Here is a 16144-nt window from a genome sequence, read left to right as displayed (position 1 = left end):
ATAAAGAGAGGGAAAACACCAAATCTGTGAAGAGTAAAAGAAGTCTACAGCTTCCTCAGCAGGAGGAAGAAGAGTAGGCACTGAAATCTTCTCTTTATTGACCAATGACAGAGCCCCTTGGCAGAAGATGTGCCAGGGAGGGTCAGTGGGACATTCAGAAAAGGTTCTTCACCCAGAGGTGCTGGACACTGAACAGGCTCCCAGGGAGGTGTCACGGCCTCAACCTGACAGTGTTCAAGAAGAGACTGGACAATGTCCTCAGGCACACGGGGTGACCTGTGGGGTGTCCTGAGCAAAGACAGGACTTGGACTCCATGAGCCTTGCGGGTCCCTTCCAACTCAGGACATTCTGTGATCCTAATGAAGCCTGAGATGGTCAATGTGATTAATGTACAAGCCACCCAAGCTCTAAGCCATGTCAGGAGTCCTGCTAGTCCATGCAGGGCTACAGAGAGAGTCAGGCTTAGAGACAGGCAAGGACCAGCCAAGGAAAAAGCCCTTTTGAGGGTCTGGTGTACCAAGAACCAGAGGACCACAAGGGTTATTCCACCTCAGCAACACTGTTCTCTCATGGGAAGACAACATTTCCCAATACTGGGAGAGCGTGGTTCCTCCAAGCAGCAGTAAATCGAAGCTTGGTGTCTAGGCAGTTACTAGCAGGCTGGCATACCAACTTCCCTTCAGGTCATTTTCCTTGCAAGAGCTCCTGCTATTGCAGCTCTTCAGGATGCAGCTTTGCAGCTGATGCCATTTGCAGTTTGGTGCAACGATGCAAAGTGGTGTTGGAGCCCGTGTATGAAAACACAGCAACCTACTAAATGCAGCAGTTCAGAAGATGCTTCTTATGTGTTACGTATGCATTAATAACCAAACTGATCCAGCTTTAATTCATGCCTGCTTAGGGCTACATACCTTAGTTCTGTCTAAATCCTTAGTGGGTGTGGAGTGAATTTCACCCAAAGGCATTTCCTCCAAAACACTGTCAACCATCAATTTGAAGAGTTTTGTGGAAAAGGACCTTTTTTTTTTTTTCTTACTATCTGATCTCTTTCTTATAGGGTAATCATCAAGTTGTTTGGTAATGTTAGCAGATAAAATCTTTGGTTTTACGTTGTCATTTCTTGTAACACCTTTACAGACAATTTTTAAAATACTGGGGTTTTCTTTTTCCCTTATAAATCAAAACAGAAACTCTCTCTAAACTACCAGTATTCTCACTGTTGATACATATACTGCAACAAATGCAGAAATAAGTTATTTCCTGGCCTAGACAGTACATGCCTCGAGAGAGAAAAAATAAGATTAGTAAAGCAGTATTAATCTCTTTAAACTGGATTCCTGTAGATTAAAATTGAAACAGCCATAGTTATGCTGTCCGGCACTATTGTCATTGTAGTGGATGCTCCATCCTTCTCCTGCATCTGACAATTTCTCTAACCCACCAGAAAGCCCTACCTTGTTACAGTTGTTTTCTTATGCCTTGGCTAAGTTTTCCTTAATTATTTCTCCAATTTTGTCAGCCACTTTATTCCCCCCACTAGTTTAAAGGTTAAACAAAGCACCAAATCTGTCAAAGTGAGTGAAACCAACTGGTGAAGAGCTATCAGAAAGTAATCAGTGCTAATAGGTACATAATGGCTAACAGCGAGCTGTTTGCACTGAGATACATCACAGCAGACAGAACACAGACCTCGCTGAAACTGCACTTCAAGAAAACACAGAGTACCACGGCCAGCCTGGAGCTGAAAACAATGTGAGAAATACCTTTATTTTTGTCTTTTTCCTCTTATCCAAAGGGTTTCAAGCCCACATACCCTTCCAAAAATGGCGAGAACTCCAGACGCTAAGACTTTGCCATCACAGGGCTTTTCTTCCATCGCGGGTTTGACACACGAAGTTAAAAACACGGAAAAAGCTGTTAGTAGAATTTCTGTGAGATAAAAGGGCAAATGTCAAAAATAACCATTTTAAGGCATTTAACCTTTCCCTGAGTTTTTTTCTAAAATAGCTTGAAGAAGCTGCCAGAAATGTTTCATAAGCCCTTTTTCATCTTTTTTTTTTTTCCTTGTGAAGATAAATTGTGTAGCTCATTAGCAGTTCTTTGGAATAATATGCAAAATATAACTGCTGGCTGTAATTTTATATTTTTTTTAGCTTCATTGTCACCCACGGACGTGTTGTAAGAAGTGCTTGCAAAGATTAGTTTTCAGCACTTGGAGCCTGATCCTGCAAGAAGTTGAGTCTTGCAAGGTGTTGAGTAGCGTTAACTCAATGAAATTGTTGCAAAGTGAGCAGCCCAGCGCTGTGCACAAGTAGACGCTCAGGTTTTGTACGGTAGGACTGATTTTTCTTCAAATTAATCTAGGACTGCTTATGATAAGATATTTCATTGCAGCAGCCATTCCCCTACACAAAACAGACATTTCTTTCCCCTTTAGCAGCCCTTAATTGGAGAGGGGGAAGGAGACGTTGAATCTCTCCTTTTTTGCAGCTTAGATTTGTACTACCTGCTACCGAACAGCATATTGCACCAAAACCTTGGCTGTCTTCCAGGGGCACATATTTTTGTAGAGATAAACAATTTTCTGAGAAATTCAGAGCATCTTTCAGATAAAATTGGGGTGTTTTTCTTTTAGCTTTGTGCATTTAGAATGAGTGATCTGTCTAGAAATTCTCGTTGCTTACCCCTCACCTCTGCTGACAAGAATTAACTAAACACCCTGCAGAAATTAATCTCTTCCATGAAATATCTGCTACTGATGCTTCTGAATGTAAACGGAATTCTTGAGCTACTTCTGGGATATATTTCAAATAAATCTGGAAGGGAATTTTCTGGCTCGCTAGTACTTTTATGTAGTGGTGTGGTTTATTTCAGCTTTATTTGGGAGAAAAATGCTAATATGTAATGGTAACTGAAATAATAATGAGAACTGAGTTTTATTCAGCTTATATGCATTCATCATTCATGCAAATTTCTGCCTTCAAACAGGTTGTTTACCCTACTCTTACAACCTCAGGGAAGCCATTAGAGTAAAACACAATGTTGGAAAACTTTGTTTACCATGATAGAGAGTTTCCAATAAGGGAATGTAGATGTTGTCATACCGGATTACAGAAGAGGCTTATTTAGCCCTATGTTCTGTCCCTCGAAGTGACATCAATCATTGAACAATCATTGATTTAAGTGAAGAAGGTGTGAGAACTCAGCCACAAAGAAACGTTCACCTTTCATGCTGGTACCTGGGTTAAGTATGAAAAACGCCAGATTTTTAAAAAATAGTTTCATTTTTATAATCATTGCTTTGAATAATTTGGATGCTCACCTAGATACTTACTCCACTACGTGGTTTTCTTCAAATCTTGTTGACTTTAATGAATACTGTTGTGCTGTCTTACAGACAGGGATAAACAAAAAATTCCAAGTTACTTTCCCTCTAATCAAATAATTTAAATCTGTTTGTGTTATGCTCACTGAAGTTTTCTGAACACTTGTATGTTTTCTCATCTCCTCTGTGAACCCTTTCTCATCGTTATATTGTTTTTAGGCTAAATATGACGCACCTATTTGCACCGTGTCACTGACGTATGCAGTGGTTTTCAGTAGCAAGAATTAATTAATTGTTTGGAAACTATAAAAGATAGATGGAATTCAGACCAACACTATTTTTTGTATTTCAGGATCTCTACATGTTGCCAGCTTTTCAAAGATACCTGTTATCCAGAGGGTTTTTTGTATAAAGTGGTTAAATTTGGAAGAGTGAAAACTGCTGAAAAAATATACATTCTAAAAACATGATGATTTCACCACTTCCTTTACATTTTCAAGATGATTCTTGGCTTTCTTTCAGTGTATCACAATTAAAAAAAAATCACAACCCACTAATGCTACAAACACCAAAAAACAGCTTTTGAGGCTTTCCTGAGGGTGAAATAACATACATATGAACACATGGTTGTATTATCAAAGCTTTAGGACGGAGCATCAGGGCTAATTGATACCATAAGGATAATTTAAAGCAGCAGAAAGCTATCTCCAAATTTCAATCTGTCTTTGAGACATAGCCTTCCACATTCAGAATATATCAAGGATTCCTTAAGTCAGAAGCAATCAGGATCTTGTTTTGACCTCCTTAAAAAGAATAGCTTCACTTCTAGCACACCACTGAGCTTAATATTGATTCAGGGGAAAGGGTGAATCAGCACCATTATTTTTCCCTCGGCCATAGAAAGAACAGAGCTGACCCTATTTAGCTGGTGAGATCTGCTGAAAGCACAGGCCAGCACGACTGAAATTTTCCGGAAAAAAACTTTTACAGATGAGGCAAGAATAGCTGATAATAGTCACAAAACTGGAAGTATGTGTGAAGAGGGATGTATCTGGAAATAACGAATTTTAAACCTTTTGGGTAGATCTCTGAAGAGTTCTTTTAACTTGAAGTGGGAGGGCATTTCTTCTATTTAAAAATAACTTTTTACCTATGAAATTATGTCTATATTATATATAATTTGTACATGATGTATATATATATATCTCCATAGATAAAAATAAAACATATTAAGTTTCTTGGTTTGGGATGCTGATGCCAAATTTCAGCCAAAGGAATACATTATATTACAGAGTTTAAATTCTTGAAAGCTGATGTTTCAAATGGAACTATTAAAACTTGCAAAGAAGCACAAAGCATAATTATTCTTCATCACAAAACTTTTACCTGCCTGCCCAGTACCTTATATTTTCTCCAGCTCTAAACTAAAGTTAAAAAGTCAGGTAAAAAACCACAAATTGTTCAATGTCATGAGACTATAAAAAGATATTGCAAGTTCAGTAGCTGTAGCAAAGTCCAGCTGGAGAGCTGTATAATAAGGTATTAATCACTGTTAGCAAAGCACAGTGAATTTTTCAAGTCCAACTCTAATAATTCACTATCAAAAAAGTTAAAGTAATGATGTTGAGTTTCTCTTTGTTGGATGAAATAGCTGTGCAGCATTGCATTTGATCATCAAAGTATTTAATGGTATTTTTAAAAACTAAATACGTAATATATCACCTGGAATTTAAACAAACTCAGAGGGAAAAAAAAAAAGTTTACTAAATAACTTTAAATACTGAAATTATTCTAGTTCTCTTGTGTAACTGTTATTCAATTATCAAGGTATTTGAATCTGACTGATTAAGTGATTTGCTGAACTCAGGAGAAGGCCGTGTTTAAATATTGAGATGGTTTTTGATTCCCTGTTCTGTTCACAGACCTCTAAGTCTTGTTTTCTGTCAAACACATGTTCTTATGAGCTATTTACAGAGAAACTTTTCAACTCATGTGCAGGAAAGAAGAAAAAAAAAAAAGAAAATTAATCATTATTTATCTTCAATTTGCATTTATTTATACATTTGTGCTCAACTTAGACTTAGATCACTGATTCATGGTGTGTATTTGTTTGTTTAAATTATATTAACAGCGAGTTGATGGATATGAATTACCATTTTCTATGGGAAAATAAGGATTGAAAAATAAGATATTTGGATGTTTTTTAAATGACAGTATGTACAAGATAGCATATTTACATGTATGTGCACACATACACACACATGTATAACCATAAAACTAAGGCATTTAATTTAACCTTCAAATTAGAATGAGCTTGTTTTATTTAGAGTGAAAAAAGTCACTACTTCAAGATGCCAAACAGCTCAGATACTATGTGAACCTCTATTTACCTTTTCTTGATTTTCTTTTCTTTGAGTCCATTTATATGGTTTAATATTGAATAATAGTTCTGCGGGAATTCTTTGTTAATCATCGACTGTGTCATTTGCCCTGGAGTGCATTCTGTGGTGTCTAAAAATAGTGTGTAGCATATTCCACAGGTCATGCAGGATGGTCACCTTGTGACTGGTTGTTATAAATAAGGGCTTTGGGGTCAAACCTGTCTTTTCTTTGAAGAGGTTAGAAGGTTTCACCCAGAAAGCAACATCAGCCCTGAGTCTAGAAAGCCAGCTCCCAAAAGGATTCTTTGGGCAAGCGCCTTTAAATAGCTAAGAGTGAGAGAAATGGCACGGCAAATGTCAACTTACATAAACCCAAATGAGAAAAGATGAGAAAATTGTGCCCTTTCCACAAGGACAGAATCTAACTGCTTTAAAATCATTAAAAAGAAAAATATAACAAAACAAAAACAGACCAACAAAAGAAAAGTTATTACACTGGTGTTGCTGTGCGCCGGTATACATCTGAGATTCCCTCTTTATACTATGGTGGTTACACAGTTTGGAAAGAAAAGTTCCTCTTGTATGTATTTTAGGTTCTAGGTCATTAATTCAAACATTTTTTTATTTTGCTTTCAGTTTAAGTGCCAGTTTTCAATTAGCGGATTCTAACTTCCCTGTCTCTGTTGCTATTCAATCCTTTTCCATCATTCAATAATTGTAGCAGTGAAATATCCAAATCATGTAAAAAAAATAAAATGCAGAAACTTATGAGAAACTCATTTAAGGTGGCTTTGGGTCTAAACTTGGACCCAAAGTCAACCAATCAAGAAGTTGCTCATTGCTGGTCAAAACTCCTGTGACACTGTTAAGAAATGGGAGGTAGTTATTGTGGTTCATGATGAAGACTGAGCAGAGAAATGTGCTTAATGTAAGAGGGAAGATAGCAGTTCAGGTTTTATGGACACAGCAGTGGTGAACGAGCTATGAAACTAACGAACACACTGCAGTGGGATGTGGATACTTTTTTCAATCTACCTAACAGACCGGCTGCTCGTAAACCCTACAAAAATACTTTTGAAGGTACTTAAGCATAGTTGAGTTAATATAAATATTTTAATCATTTATGTGCATTGCTGAGTTTCAGTTGGATGTCAGCCTCTGTCTACTTTTACCTGTCACAGTATTAGTTGAAGGACCATTAAGTAAACACCAGTGCCGCTGTTTGGCGAGCGTAAAGGCCACTGATGAGTATTCAGAAACACTTGGCATCTTTCCGAACTGTGATGTTCTCTTCTGATTTGGCAATTACTTGTTTATTATGCAAACTTCATCAACATACACTGTCGTGCAAGTTCCTGGGAGAGCATCGACTCATGGTGGAGGATGCATGCAGATCTAATGAACTTAATGTTAAAATGAAGCACACGATCTATATGTGTTCAAAGAAAAGAGATAAAAATGCAAGAGCTAGGGAGAACTGGAGCCAGATGCATGTTCTAAAAGCTTCTGGACCAGACATCTGTTTTCATGCCAAGCTGGAATGATACCAATAATGGCAGAATACTGTACCACCTGGAAAAGAAGTTACCTGGGGTCAGAATATCTCCAAGAAAGGCAGAAAGCAGATGTCTTCAAGCTGAGTGCCTCCAGGTCACCAGTCTCCTGCAAACACACTCTTGTTGGGTTTGAGATCAGAATGGTCTTAGTACCACTTAAGTCAGGACTGGTTTAATGCTAGATCTCATGGAACAAACAAGGAATAAACGCAAAGCACATTCTCCTCTTGAAGAAAGACTCACCTTCATGTTGGAAAGAATAACTTAGATGATGAGAAACAAACATAATCAAGCAAGAAATCTGCTAACAGCACATTAAATTCACAGTACATATAATTAGTAAACTATCTGAAAGTAGAGAGGCAAAAAATACAAGGAAAAGCCCCACATTGTTCTGTCTCTCTCCCTGTGCCTGTGTTTGGAAAATATTGCTGCTCTCGGCTAAATCTCAGCACGGCTTCATGGGTATACAGGTTCCTCAGGAAGGAGAACAACTGTGAGTTCCCAAAAAAAGAAAGAACCTGAGTCACACAGGATCACTGTCAAGAGAGCAGAAACTCAGACTGAAAGTATGTTTTAGGGGATTTTTTTAGGGAGTTTTTCTGTGTGTCTGTGTCTAGACTTGAGTGCTGAGTCACTCAGCAAAAGTATTTGAGTGATGAGCTCTGTGAAAATCCAGCCTTAAAGGGCTAAGTTAGATTTGGGATAACAGAAGGATATTGGACACAGCAACAAAACAAATTTACATTTTTCACATTGGGCTTCTCCAACATGCAGTTACAGTTGTACATTTGAGTATTAAATGAGAGCATGTGAATCCCCCCTTATCTGAGAGACTGATTTTCTGATGAGAGGCTGTAGCCCTAGTAGACAAAACTACAGTCAGCTGCTTCTTCTGAATCACTGTGTCTAGGTAAAATTCCATAATTAATAGAACTGGTGTGCTATCCTTCCATGCTGGAAATTGGGTCTTTCTGTTTTCACCATTAGAAGCACCAAGGTAAGACTCCTACCAACTTTGGGATCAAGATTCTTCTTCAAAAGCCCCTCTTGTAGGACAAACAAAACAAAACAAAACAAAACAAAACAAAACAAATGAACAACCCAAAACAACCACGTCACTTGTGAAATAGAATGGAAACAAATCAGCCTTTTGGTTGATTTGGTGGGTAAATTTTTAAAAAATCTAAATCGCAACCAACAAATCCTATTCGGTCAGATGCACATTTGAAGACAGCATTATTTCAAAGCATTTTAGTATCCTTCAACAATATTATATTCATATCGAGGCCTTTTTATAAGAAACTTATTTGCATGAGAAAAAGAAAAATAAGGTACAGAATATTGAGTTATTTGCACCAAAGGACTAGACAGAGGATCAGAACACTGTTTTATCCTTCTGTCTAAGTCTTTGGAAGAACTGTATCCTGGCGTTTGGTTAATGGCAGCTTTTTAAGGGGCTTCACTGTATTCACTGCAGAAAAGCATCAGGTTGAGCAGAGGAGAAAATCAGGATTGAGGGCAGCACTGAGATTTTATTTTCTGAAAGACTGTAGGTAAATGACCCTACTTTACAATTTTGGGAAGTCATAAATTATTTGTACTAGTTTTACAAGCTTCAGTTTGGTTTTTTTTTTAAAAAAACAGCCTGCAAATACGATTTTTGTTTTATATTTTTCTCCAAACATCTGCATGTTGCAAGTCAGAGTTCACCCAATCTGCTGCCAAATTCACAGGATTGAGAATCCTTCGGAGAATCCCAAAAGTTCCAAACTACCTTTCAAAATGTGACCTTACTTTCCAAGGCTGCACTTGAACAATGATCACTGGAGCCTGGTAGCATTCCATACTGGGACATCCCACCCATGCAATGGTGTCGTCCTTGGGCAGGTACCCAACCGCACACCAAGAGCATGGGATGCTCGTGCCCTGCAGCCAGATCCACTTCTTGCTGCAGGATTTTCACCCAGATTGAAGCAATGACCCTAAGAAAGGCCTGAATTTCATCAGCTTCCTTCCAGATCCTGACATTTAAGGGTAGGTAAGAACAGGTAGCCTATCTCCTTAATGAACAATAAATACACTTTCCAGAAACAAGTAATTGCTCTGTGACTTCCTGGTAGAATGCCCTAGAGCTTCCTTAAGCATTTTGAGGCAAATTCTAGGGGATTTTATGAATTTCACTTGTGAAACTGCCGTATTGGATGCAAACTCTCCTTCTCTTCCTCTCCCAGCCTCCCTGTGCCCAAGAGGGAGAGAATTATCAAGTCGTCTTTTTTTTAATCAGGGAAGCAGGAATCAAATTATGCTAAAGAGTAAACAAATAACTTTCAGCTTGTGAGCCCTCTGGTTACAGGGTTCCTCTCCACCCACTGAATCTCGTTGCATAAACGTTGGAAAACATTGCCAGGAAACAAACAGTGCAGCCTTTTGACAGGTTAGCGTCCCACAAACTCCGTTAATTAACAGAAAGCTGTAAATTTAGCTAAGATTCTGAAAATTGAAACAAAAGCTACTAAAAATATGATTTCATAACAATTAATAATTATCCCAAATAGCCCAGGGAATTAGTCATTAACTTTGTTTAACAGTTGCCTCTCTTCTCAGGGTCAGACATTTAGCAGCACACTTTATAGGTGCAACCCTTTTTATGGTAGCTCATATTGGAAATGAAAGTCATCTTCATTGTGAACTTATCTTGACAAACAATGTCAAACTCTCAGACTCGGTGTCACTCATTTACCACTAACCCATCCACAAGCTGCTGCTGCTGGATTTAGCCTTCAAAAGCTTGTCGTTGCCTGACACTTTAGAAAAGGTAGTAATACTGGTAGTAATTGGAGAGCCCTGGCAATGACCTTGTCCTCCTCTTAAGCCTCGGCTAATCCTAGATACGATACCTCAACTGCCAGCATGATTATTATCAGTGGCTATTGCCTTTCTTATAGGTACACATGCCCCAGAAAGGGCTAGGAAAAAAGTAATAAAGCAGTATAGAGATTAAATGTTTTTACTTCAGCTGACTCACTTATATATTGCGCATCGGTTTCATGGATTTTGGAGATAGTAACATTTTTCAGTCTCTCGGTTTATATAATTGATTTGTTTTCTGCTTTAATAGTATTTAATTTAATTAGAAGCACTAAAAATCCTCACAAATGGCAGTAAACTGTATTACATGCACATGAAATAAGTGCCAACTTTCCAATATTCTTCATCTTTCACAGTTGTTTCTGCCTTGTTGAATCTCCTACTTGAACATATTAAGATGGGAAAGGAGAGTGTTTTAAGGCAGCTTTCCCTCCTACCAAAGGACTACAACTATCAGAGCAAGGGCTGAGATAGACAAGACCCATATAATTTCAAAGTTCACACACCTAAACAAAAGCACACCTTTTTTTTGTAAAAAGTCAAATAGTACAGATCATTGTATACAGGTATCATATTTTATGTCAAAAACTACTTTAAAAGGTACTTCATTCTGAAGGCTGCAAGACCCCTTAGTTTGAGGAGAGCGTCCCACTAGGAACAGAATTATTGGGCTACAGCTTCCAGATAATAAAAGGATATAACCAGCTACAAAACTCATATCTTGGAACAGTTGATTTTCCTGTAAACCTTGGTTTCGGAGGAAAAAAAATGCTAACTAAGCTGGTACCAAATATTAGCAGTCTTGTATAATTTTCCTGTTTCTCACTTCTATACTTGGAACAAAACTTCCATTGTAAAAAATTTTAAGTGATAGGAATTTTTGTAAGGGTGGTGAATTCAGTGTTTTATTGAGTGATGTTATAGAAATATTTATTCTTGACATTTTATTGAGTTTCTGAGAATATACCTAATTTACTGCATAAATGTTATTTGTACAGGCAATAAATGATTAGCCAGTCAATATATGATAGAAGCATCTGCAAAGACTAGAAGAGCAGGATGTTTGCAAATTGTTCAAAGCATGTGTTGGTAGCAGTGTTACCTGTGTCAGGTCATGACCACAGAATCCCTCAGGTTTTGATAACTAGGGAATAAGAACATCATTTTCCTATTCTTCTAACTGAAGGGAAAGCACCTATAGCTTTAATTTCATGAAAACTAGCTTAAAATGTCTGGATAGCTATCCTTAGTAGTTGTGTAAATCTACCATCTAGTCTGTTTGTCATTTGGCAAGACAAAGGTCACTTCTATGAGTCTTTCCTCTTTCATTTATACCTAGTTCAGTTCTGCTCCTGGAATAGGGCATTTTCCTTGATCTAACCATCTTCCTCAGTCAGAGCATACAGATACAAAGCTCATGGAACTGGAAGGAAGTGGTGACAACCAAGAGATGTTATAGGATTAGCCGTGGGTGGCCCCTGCCCAAACACAAACTTGGAGAGCATTGCAAATTGCAAACTTAGAAAATGCAAAATACCTACAAAGAATTATATGTCCTTCAGTTTCCCTGGACAGTACCAACCCAACAGTTAACTTCTTTTCCCCAGCTTTAAGCAGGCTCCAAGATCAGCCCAAGGAAGTAGGAAGAACCATGAGATAAAGTGGGGTAGAAATCGAGAAGAAAGAACGTGAGGCCATTATTTTCAGTGTCTCAATATCATTAAACCTCAAACAACTTATGAAAGTAGCATATACAGCCCAATTCTGCCTTTGTAATGCGCTTCGTAACAACCTTTGTGAGGAGCCAGTTTAGATCCCTGTCTTCAGTAAAACAACAGTCTTGGTTTTGAAAATTAAATTTTGAAAATTAAAATAATTAATTAATTTAATTAATTAATTAATTAATTAATTTTGAAAATTAAAGGTGTGGAGTGGACAAAGTAAGACTGACTCTCAGTGAATAGAAGCTACATAAATTTTTAGATATAAAACAATTAAAATAAAAGGATGATTTATTTTCACATTGTACACATATAAAATGAGCAAACTTAAACAGCATTTTATTCCCTGTTATTCATATGTAAGGTACACTGAGAGAAGCCTGTGAAGGGTACTGTTTATACTCTCACCAAATCTGATATTTCTAAGAGTAATTTCCAACAGACATCTAATGAAGAATCACACAGAATGTCAGGGATTGGAAGGGGCCTCAAAAGCTCATCCAGTCCAATCCCCCTGCCGGAGCAGGAACACCCAGATGAGGTTACACAGGAAGGTGTCCAGGCGGGCTGGAATGGCTGCAGAGAAGGAGACTCCACAACCCCCCTGGGCAGCCTGGGCCAGGCTCTGACACCCTCACCAGGAACAAGTTTCTTATCAAATTTAAGTGGAACCTTTTGTGTTCCAGTTTGAACCCATTACCCCTTGTCCTACCATGGGTTGTCACCGAGAAGAGCCTGGCTCCATCCTCCTGACACTCACCCTTTATATATCTGTAAACATTAATGAGTCCCCCCTCAGTGTCCTCTTGTCCAGCTCCAGAGCCCCAGCTCCCTCAGCCTTTCCTCACACGGGAGATGCTCCACTCCCTGCAGCATCTTGGTGGCTGCGCTGGACTCTCTCCAGCAGTTCCCTGTCCTGCTGGAACTGAGGGGCCACAACTGGACACAAGATTCCAGATGCGGTCTCACCAGGACAGAGTAGAGGGGAAGAGTCCCCTTTAAACTTTTCTTTGGGCTCTACCCAGAATTTTCCTTGAAGTAATGAAGTTTCAGTAATAATGGGACAAAATTGCAAGGGAAAAAAAAATAGAGGGAGTTTCTGGGCTGAAAAGCCCAGATCCTTCAGCCTCACATCATGGGGCACCAGCACTTGACCAGCTTTGATAGACTTGCTCCAGCTTATGGATATCTCTTCCATATTAGATTCTCCAAAGCTGGACATGGTATTGTAGAGCATTGTCTGAGCATTTATTATAAAGAAAGTACAAGTGTGCACTGAGTTCTCAGAGGTCTATTCTCTTGGTAAAATCAAATTAAGAGGTATGTAGATTCTGCAATGCTCTTGGAAAGGGTTGTAATCAGCTAGAGTCATGGGGATGCTGTCACAGGCTTGTGGGACACATGAGAGCTTCTGTCAAGTCCAGTACCATAGCATGGACACACTGCTCCAAGTGACATGACATGGACGTCTTTTCTACAGTAACACATTGCAGACAAAATACAGTAGAAACACCCTGAATTCTATTCAGTCCTCAAAATATTCCAATAATTGGAAGAACAGTGTTGAATTTCTTGAAGGAAACAGCTTTTATAACCTAATGATTCGTTTTGAGTTGAACATCAATGGAACAAAACTTAGGTTGGCCAGACCAATTTGAAACCTCAGAAAACCTTTGGCAATGTGTCGTGAGATTGCAGCAGAAAAGTTATACTAAAGAAAATTGCTATTGGCAAAAATCTTACAGATTTTTTTTTTAATCAAATCAGACCAGGTTTTGTATCTTTGCTCGTTTCCTAAAATCTTCATCAATATCTTCTTACTACCCCATGGAAATGGTGTGGCAGGAAGAGCAGAGGGTCAAGAAAAGAGTTGACTTAATCAGGAATATTTCAAATTTAGAAGAGCTGAAAGACTTCTCAGGTTCCAGTTATTTAGGGATATATAGACTGGGAAAAGCTTGACCTCTCCAGAGTGATACCTGACATAATCAAGAGGCATTTTGAACAGAAATGCTGTATTAGATGTATGGGAGATAAAAAGCAACTCACGGGCTGTTTTGCAGAATTATGCCTAGGATATCACCTACATTGACATAATTTCACATTTCTCTTTTTATCTTGCTGGACGTTTCAAGAAAGGAAAAGTTTGTGAAGAGACAAAATGATTCTTCTCAGGACGACTCCGACACTTGGAAAACATAAAGAAGTTTTCAGACATGCAGAGCTGGCCATGTCAGGCAGAAAGCTAGGAAAAAAATCCATGTTTTTTAACTCACAAGCCCTTCAGAAATGTTTGTTCCAACTTTTATCAGCTGGGTGATAAAAATACCGCTTCTCCTTATGCTTCTCTCTTGTTTTCTTTGTATCCTTATACCACTATAACTAGAACACTATTAAAACTTCAAAGGCTTCCCTTATAATTTTAAGAATCTTTGTAATCCTTTATAGTCCAGTTTTATTAATGCTTATTTGACTGTTTAATTAATTTATAGTATGCTTGTTTCTGTATTGGCTATCATCACAGCTGAAGGAAAACAGCGCGCTGCCGGCATATTCCAGGAACCAGTAGCAGTGCATATGGAAATAGAATATGTAGGTCTTGCAACTGTAATAAATAGTTTTTGAAAGAAAGAGGTCACTTCAGTTCTTATTGAAGGCAGCTGGTTCATGACGAACATGGAAAAAAGTGCATCTACATTAAAACTACACAAATACAACCATGTCATAATTACAGTATGTAATATATTAGGATGCTGCTAACTTTCCTGTGCTGAAATATACATGAAAAGGGAAATAAAAGTAGGTCAGCTTCTGCATAAAGCACTTCTGTCCTCACGAAGACCTGAAAGTTAAGGGGACACTTGGCAACTTGAAATATAGTCAATGGCAAAGAATAATTTAAATGTTGTAAAAGAAATAAGATCTGTCCCTTAAGCTGCCCAGTAATTTCCACTGTTTTATAGACATTTCTTTTTTTGATAAATGTTCCCTTCTCCAATTCTGCATTGTGGAAGACCTGCACAACTAGAAGGTGAATCTGACAAATGAGCTTCCTATTTGCAGGGAGGTGATGAAGTGCACACTAAGTGTTTTCAGGTTTAAGAAAATTAAAATATAAATAGAGGTAATTTAATAAGCCTTTTCACTCTAATAATCTCAAGAATTTCCTTCAAAAATAAAGTATTAAATATTTTAATATACACTTCTTTTTAGATGCAAGTATCCCACTGCCTTATTCTAAGCTTTAAAATTGACTGATAAAATGCCACAACAAAATTAAAACAAAAAAGATTTGCATCCCATAGTTCTATATGCATTCAAGTCAGATTTGCAAGAACTTGTGAAAAAGAACAAAGTGTCAAAAAAAATGCTTATGCTTTTTTTTTCACCAGTGGTATTTTTCATTGCTCACCTATAGGAACTGAAATAAAAACAAGCTTTTTGCTCTTCAATTCTCAGACTACTCTTGGGTGCACATACTCAAGAGTCTAGCAAAAAGAATAATTGCAGTAACAATTGCAGTGATCACAATGTTTCATATTTGTTAGCTGAACATGCATTATATTAACTTTTTCTTTCTTTTTTTTTAAATTCTGACATAATCAAGATTAAACAAAATACTCGGTTCTATTGGAAGAAAATATGTTCCCTTGAAACAGTTCAATCAAATCCATGGACTTTCACAAAACAAAAAAATATTCGTTTTCATCAAATCAGAAGCATTTGCATCACCAAATTTTCAGTGGTTTCTACCCAGACCTGCTGGGGCCTGTAGCCTCAGAAAGAGGTATTTCCAGAAGTCTAATACGAGCAAGTTAATCAGAATCTGCAGGGGATAAAGCTTTCTTCTAACCCAGGTCCTTTGACTTGACTTCTGACCATCAGAGGACGTATGTCTGCTGCAGACTTGAGAAACAGTTTTAGGGAAACATGGTGGTTTTGTTAAGCCAGATGATAGAATGGGAAAAAAAAAGCTTTGAGGCACATATAGCTGGGGTAGACCTGTCGATTTTATGGAGTTAATTTATATTTATTGCAATGTTACTGCGACGAAAACTCAACCCTTTCTTTGAAACACAGTGCCATTTATGCCTTCTGGAAAAGAGGTCCTCCACAGCAAACAGAGCACCTCATTTCATTGTTTTCAAGGACAACCTAGTTAAGGTTGCAAGCCAGACAAATTTGACATAGGAGGGTGGATAACGTTCTGGGTTCAGTCAGCCCTCAACCTATTCAGTTTTATCCCTTGTGGCTTAATTTATTTCTTCCTCGTAAGTCTCTAATAAAAT

This window comes from Nesoenas mayeri (assembly GCF_963082525.1).
Source record: "Nesoenas mayeri genome assembly, chromosome: Z".
NCBI lineage: Eukaryota > Metazoa > Chordata > Aves > Columbiformes > Columbidae > Nesoenas > Nesoenas mayeri.
Note: the sequence above shows the minus strand (reverse complement) of the source record.